Raw genomic sequence first — 7,892 nt, forward strand, 5'->3', positions numbered from 1 at the left:
TTTTTTGATTAAACTCCATTTATAGTTATTATAAAATATTGGCTATGTTCCCTGTGTTCTACAATACATCCTTGTAGCTTATTTTATTTTTTTAATTTTTATTTATTTATTTATATTTTGAATTTTATTTTATTTATTTGTTTATACAGCAGGTTCTTATTAGTCATCCATTTTACACACATCAGTGTATACATGTCAATCCCAATCTCCCAATTCATCACACCAACACCCCCACGCCAGTTTCCCCCGTTGGTGTCCATACGTTTGTTCTCTACATCTGTGTCTCAATTTCTGCCCTGCAAACTGGTTCATCTGTACCATTTTTCTAGGTTCCACATATATGCATTAATATGATATTTGTTTTTCTCTTTCTGACTTCACTCTGTATGACAGTCTCTAGATTCATCCATGTCTCTACAAATGACCCAATTTCATTCCTTTTTATGGCTGAGTAATATTCCATTGTATATATGTGCCACATCTTCTTTATCCATTCATCTATCGATGGACACTTAGGTTGCTTCCATGACCCGGCTATTGTAAATAGTGCTGCAGTGAACATTGATTGCGGTGCATGTGTCTTTTTGAATTATGGTTTTCTCTGGGTATACGCCCAGTAGTGGGGTTGCTGGGTTGTATGGTAGTTCTATTTGTAGTTTTTTGAGGAACCTCCATACTGTTCTCCATAGTGGCTGTATCAATTTACATTCCCACCAGCAGTGCAAGAAGGTTCCCTTTTCTCCACACCCTCTCCAGCATTTGTTGTTTGTAGACTTTCTGATGATGCCCATTCTAATTGGTGTGAGGCGATACCTCGTTGTAGTTTTGATTTGCATTTCTCTAATATTTAGTGATGTTGAGCAGCTTTTCATGTGCTTCTTGGCCACCTGTATGTCTTCTTTGGAGAAATGTCTATTTAGGTCTTCTGCCCATTTGTGGATTGGGTTGTTTGTTGTTTTAATATTGAGCTGCATGAACTGTTTATATATTTTGGAGATTAATTCTTTGTCCATTGATTTGTTTGCATATATTTTCTCCCATTCTGAGGGTCGTCTTTTTGTCTTCATTGTAGTTTCCTTTGCTTTGCAAAAGCTTTCAAGTTTCATTAGGTCCCATTTGGTTTTTTTTTGTTTTTATTTCCATTACTCTAGGAGGTGGATCAAAAAAGATCTTGCTGTGATTTGTGTCAAAGAGTGTTCTTCCTATGTTTTTCTCTAAGAGTTTTATAGTGTCTGGTCTTACATTTAGGTCTCTAATCCATTTTTAGTTTATTTTTGTGTATGGTGTTAGGGAGTGTTCTAATTTCATTCTTTTACATGTAGCTGTCCAGTTTTCCCAGCACCACTTATTGAAGAGACTATCTTTTCTCCATTGTATATCCTTGCCTCCTTTGTCATAGATTAATTGACCATAGGTGCGTTGGTTTATCTCTGGGCTTTCTATCCTGTTCCATTGATCTATATTTCTGGTTTTGTGCCAGTACCATATTGTCTTGATTACTGTAGCTTTGTAGTATACTCTGAAGTCAGGGAGTCTGATTCCTCCAGCTCCATTTTTTTCCCTCAAGACTGCTTTGGCTATTTGGGGTCTTTTGTGTCTCCATACAAATTTTAAGATTTTTTGTTCTAGTTCTGTAAAAAAATGCCACTGGTAATTTGATAGGGATTGCATTGAATCTGTACATTGCTTTGAGTAGTATAGTCATTTTCACAGTATTGATTCTTTCAATCAAAGAACATGGTATATCTCTCCATCTGTTGTTGGTATCATCTTTAATTTCTTTCATCAGTGTCTTACAGTTTTCTGCATAGAGGTCTTTTGTCTCCCTAGGTAGGTTTATTCCTAGGTATTTTATTCTTTTTTTTTTTTTTTCTTGTGGTACATGGGCCTCTCACTGTTATGGCCTCTCCTGTTGCGGAGTACAGGCTCCGGACGCGCAGGCTCAGCGGCCATGGCTCACTCTGTGGCATGTGGGATCTTCCCGGACCGGGGCACGAACCTGTGTCCCCTGCATTGGCAGGCGGACTCTCAACCACTGCGCCACCAGGGAAGCCCGGTATTTTATTCTTTTTGTTGCAGTGGTGAATGGGATTGTTTCCTTAATTTCTCCTTCTGATCTTTCATTGTTAGTGTATAGGAATGCAAGAGATTTCTGTGCATTAATTTTGTATCCTGCAGTTTTACCAAATGCATTGATTAGCTCTAGTAGTTTTCTGGTGGCATCTATAGGATTCTCTATGTATAGTATCATGTTATCTGCAAACAGTGACAGTTTTACTTCTTATTTTCCAATTTGTATTCCTTTTATTTCTTTTTCTTCTCTGTTTGCCATGGCTAGGAATTCCAAAACTATGTTGAATAATAGTGGTGAGAGTGAACATCCTTGTCTTGTTCCTGATCTTAGAGGAAATGCCTTCAGTTTTTCACCATTGAGAACAATGTTTGCTGTGGGTTTGTCATATATGGCCTTTATTATGTTGAGGTAGGTTCCCTCTGTACCCACTTTCTGGAGAGCTTTTATCATAAATGGATGTTGAATTTTGACAAAAGCTTTTTCTGCATCTATTGAGATGATCATATGGTTTTTATTCTTCAGTCTGTTAATATGGTGTATCACATTGATTTGCGTATTTTAAAGAATCCTTGCATCCCTGGGATAAATACCACTTGTTCATAGTGTATGATCCTTTTAATGTGTTGTTGGATTCTGTTTGCTAGTATTTTGTTGAGGATTTTTGCATCTATATTCATCAGTGATATTGATCTGTAATTTTCTTTTTTTGTAGTATCTTTGTCTGGTTTCGGTGTCAGGGTGATGGTGGCCTCATAGAATGAGTTTGGGAGTGTTCCTTCCTCTGCAATTTTTTGGAAGAGTGTGAGAAGCATGGGTGTTAGCTCTTCTCTAAATGTTTGATAGAATTCACCTGTGAAGCCAGCTGGTCCTGGACTTCTGTTTGTTGGAAGATTTTTTATCACAGTTTCAATTTTATTACTTGTGATTCGTCTGTTCATATTTTCTATTTCTTCCTGGTTCAGTCTTGGAAGGTTATACCTTTCTAAGCATTTGTCCATTTCTTCCAGGTTGTCCATTTTATTGACATAGAATTGCTTGTAGTAGTCTCTTAGGATGCTTTGTATTTCTGTGGTGTCTGTTGTAACCTCTCCTTTTTCATTTCTAGTTTTATTGATTTGAGTCCTCTCTGTCTTTTTCTTGATGAGTCTGGCTAATGGTTTATCAATTTTGTTTATCTTCTCAAAGAACTATCTTTTATTTTTATTGATCTTTGCTATTGTTTTCTTTGTTTCTATTTCATTTATTTCTGCTCTGATCTTTATGATTTCTTTCCTTCTGCTAACTTTGGGTTTTGTTTGTTCTTCTTTCTCTAGTTCCTTTAGGTGTAAGGTTAGATTGTTTATCTGAGATTTTTGTTGTTTTTTTGAGGTAGGCTTGTATAGCTGTAAACTTCCCTCTTAGAACTGCTTTTGCTGCATCCCATAGGTTGTGGATTGTCATGTTTTCATTGTCCTTTGTCTCTAGGTATTTTTTGGTTTCCTCTTTGATTTCTTCAGTGATCTCTTGGTTATTTAGTAACGTATTGTTTAGCCTCCATGTGTTAGTGTTTTTTACGTTTTTTTCCCCTGTAATTGATTTCTAATGTAATAGTGCTGTGGTCAGAAAAGATGCTTGATATGATTTCAATATTCTTAAGTTTACTGAGGCTTGATTTGTGACCTAAGATGTGATCTATCCTGGAGAATGTCCTGTGTGCACTTGAGAAGAAAGTGTAATCTGCTGTTTTTGGGTGGAATGTCCTGTAAATATCAATTAAATCTGTCTGGTCTGTTGTGTCATTTAAAGGTTATGTTCCCTTATTAATTTTCTGTTTGGATGATCTGTCCATTTTTGTAAGTGAGATGTTAAATTCCCCCACTATTATTGTGTTACTGTTGATTTCCTCTTTTATAGCTCTTAGCAGTTGCCTTATGTATTGAGGCACTCCTATGTTGGGTGCATATATATTTATAATTGTTATATCTTATTCTTGGATTGATCCCTTGGTCATTATGTAGTGTCCTTCCTTGTCTCTTGTAACATTGTTTATTTTAAAGTCTATTTTATCTGACATGAGTATTGCTACTCCAGCTTTCTTTTGATTTCCATTTGCATGGCATACCTTTTTCCAACCCCTCACTTTCAGTCTGTACGTGTCCCTAGGTCTGAAGTGGGTCTGTTGTAGACAGCATAAATATGGGTCTTGTTTTTGTATCCATTCAGTGAGCCTGTGTCTTTTGGTTGGAGCATTTAATCCATTCACGTTTAAGCTAATTATCGATATGTGTGTTGCTATGATTATTTTCTTAATTGTTTTGGGTTTGTTTTTGTAGGTCCTTTTCTTCTCTTTTGTTTCCCACTTAGAGAAGTTCCTTTAGCATTTGTTGTAGAGCTGGTTTGGTGGTGCTGAATTCTCTTAGCTTTTGCTTGTCTGTAAAGCTTTTGATTTTCCATCGAATCTGGATGGGATCCTTGCTGGGTAGAGTAATCTTGGTTGTAGGTTCTTCCCTTTCATCGCTTTAAGTATATCATGCTACTCCCTTCTGGCTTGTACAGTTTCTGCTGAGAAGTCAGCTGTTAGCCTCCTTGGAGTTCCCTTGTATGTTATTTGTCATTTTTTCTCTGCTGCTTTCAATAATTTTTCTTTATCTTTAATTTTTGCCAGTTTGATTACTGTGTGTCTTAGCATGTTTCTCCTTGGGTTTATCCTATATGGGACGCTCTGCACTTCCTGGACTTGGGTGGCTATTTCCTTTCCCATGGTAGGGAAGTTTTCGACTATGATCTCTTCAGGTATTTTCTCGGGTCCTTTCTCTCTCTCGTCTCCTTCTGGGACCCCTATAATGCGAATGTTGTTGCGTTTAATATTGTCCCAGAGGTCTCTTAGGCTGTCTTCATTTCTTTTCATTCTTTTATCTTTATTCTGTTCCATGGCAGTGAATTCCACCATTCTGTCTTCCAGGTCACTTATCCGTTCTTCTGCCTCAGTTATTCTGCTATTGATTGCTTCTAGTGTAGTTTTCATTTCAGTTATTGTATTGTTCATCTCTGTTTGTTTGTTCTTTAATTCTTCTAGGTCTTTGTTAAACATTTCTTGCATCTTCTCGATCTTTGCCTCCATTCTTTTTCCGAGGTCCTGGACCATCTTCACTATCATTATTCTGAATTCTTTTTCTGGAAGGTTGCCTATCTCCACTTCATTTAGTTGTTTTTCTGGGGTTTTATCTTCTGAAGTCTAGAATTTCTTTACCTTCATCTGGTACATAGCCCTCTGCCTTTTCATCTTGTCTGTCTTTCTGTGAATGTGTTTTTTATTCCACAGCTACAGGATTGTAGTTCTTCTTGCTTCTGCTGTCTGCCCTCTGGTGGATGAGGCTATCAATACTTAATTTATATGTATATTCAAAACTCTAAATCCATGCTAAACATAAGCATGTCTCCTAATTATGAATTTCCTTCCTATTTTCAGTTTTATGTGAAAGCCAAGAACTTGCACAGCACAAAAAGTAGCTCAGCTGAAAGTTTCTTTTCAAAATGCTTTGATGTTTTGTCTCTACTGTCCGCACTTCCTGATGCATTTGTATTATAAGAAAGGTATAGTTTTGTTCATGTTCAAAGTAGATGTATTTTCAGGGAAACCCCCTCAAACCTGTGCTTTAAGAAAGCACTGCTTGGGTTTATTTCAATTTCAAGAGTGCTTAGTATTTTTGTCTACTTCCAGAGATGCAAGTTCTACTTTAGCTCAACTTTAGTTTCCTTCACTAAGTCTCTGTGGGGCTTTTAGAAATTCTAGACTTCAGATTTGTGACCTCTCAAATTAGGGGCATGGTCTGAGAATTTGCTCATGTTATCTAAAGCTCACGATTTAAAATTCTTTCCAGCTATAAATATCTCAGGCACTATAGCATAGTGTTTTAGTACAGATTGTGGGTCAGTTAGTTTAGGGTAGGCGTGGTGCTGAGAGTCTGCATTTCTATCAGGCTCCCAGGTGATGCTGAGTAGAAGGAGTTCAGTGTGCACATTTAAAATTTTAACTGCTAGAAGTTGAATGCCTGTTGTTTCACTTATTAGCTCTGTGACCCTGAGTAGGGCATTCCGCTGCTCCGTGCCTCCATTTTGCATCTGTCAAAATGGGAGTGATTAAAATGGCATTTAGCCCTAAGGGTAATTAAAGAATAACTGGTATAATTCATGTAAAGTATTTAACATCTAATAACAATGATAACTACTAATGAATATTGATATATATTTTATCTGGTGAAGTAGTCTCTCAAGAATTGGAAGGGGAGGCGTCCTAATGTTTATTTTTGCTTGAGAAGCATTTCAGTAGAAGTCAGTGACCAACTGTCCCAGTTTTCCCAGGACTGTCTTGGTTTTAGCACTGAAAGGCTCAAATCCTGGGAAACCTTTCACTTCTGAGCAAACTAGAACAATTAGTCACCCTTATGTTTTATATAGTTATTTTAAATTTTTCACAGTAACCTCGTGACATAGGTAGCATTACCTGAATCTCACAGATGGACCATAGCTAGTAAGTGGTGAAGCCTCTCTTCAGACCTGTGTTTGAGTGACTTAAGAGTCCTTGTGTGTTCCTTTACATCTGCTGTACATTCAAATGTTGTTCCTGTATTATTAGTCTTTCAAAATGTATATCAGAAGCATATTTGGTTTAGAATAAGGTAAGGGAATAAAAAATCTTTAACTTCCACAATGTTATTTTAATAAAAAAATCAATAAGCAGTAAATAGGAATATACTAGACACACCAGAATCATGAGGCTACCCTGATCCACAGTCTGAGGAAAGTTGACTCATCTCAAAGCCTTGCTTTTTGTAGACCAAATGAAATGGACAGTTGGGTTAAGATGAAGCTTAGAGGCAGAATATTTAAATAATTCTGGGAGAAGGTGGTATTCGGGGAAGTGGCTAGGGAAGAATCTGATTTTATTACTTTTTTCTTCTTGACCCTTTTTTCCTAGTCTTCTGCAAAAATGACTAGACATGTGTTCTTTACCTTTCTTCATTTCTCTGTCTTTGAAAAAGATTAATTGCAGCAGATTCAATTGAGCTTTGTCCAGTGGCAACATCAAGGGTTGCCAGAACATAAGAAAGTCCTCAGATTATCCCATCACCCTGTCTGAGCTTTTTATGTGACAGCCAAAGAACCATATCAGCTGGAATCCTCCCCTTAAGTCTTCACTGAAACAAATGCTGTTAACTCCAGAAAGACTTTTGCAGATACTTCTCATAAAATTTTCTCAGTTTTACTATTAAGAAAGCTACTGCTCATTGCTGAAGAATTTTTTAGTCCAAAACAAACCAGAGTTTCCTCATATAGATATAGCCATAGTGAACCTGGGCCTTGGCAGAAGTGTTATTTATTTATTTATTTTTTGCGGTACGTGGGCCTCTCACTGTTGTGGCCTCTCCTGTCACGGAGCACAGGCTCCGGACGTGCAGGCTCAGCGGCCATGGCTCACGGGCCCAGCCGCTCCGCAGCATGTGGGATCTTCCCAGACCGGGGCACGAACCCGTGTCCCCTGCATCGGCAGGTGGACTCTCAACCACTGCGCCACCAGGGAAGCCCAGAAGTGTTATTTTTATGTTCTAAAAATGGATTTGGATATGACTTTAACTTAAAAACTTTAAACATTTAAAAATTCAATAAATTGATAAATAAAAATGTTATAAATATAAATAGTAAAAAATAAATTAATGCCAGTTAAAATCTGTAGAATCAACAGAATTTCAAAGGAGGGACCCTTTCTTATTTATTTATGTATATTTTAAACTGTTTTAATATGTAATGGATTTGAAATGTATAAATCTTTGTTGAAATA

Source organism: Monodon monoceros, unplaced genomic scaffold, assembly GCF_005190385.1.
Source record: "Monodon monoceros isolate NGI ecotype Baffin Bay Population unplaced genomic scaffold, NGI_Narwhal_1 Super_Scaffold_11, whole genome shotgun sequence".
Classification (NCBI taxonomy): Eukaryota; Metazoa; Chordata; class Mammalia; order Artiodactyla; family Monodontidae; genus Monodon; species Monodon monoceros.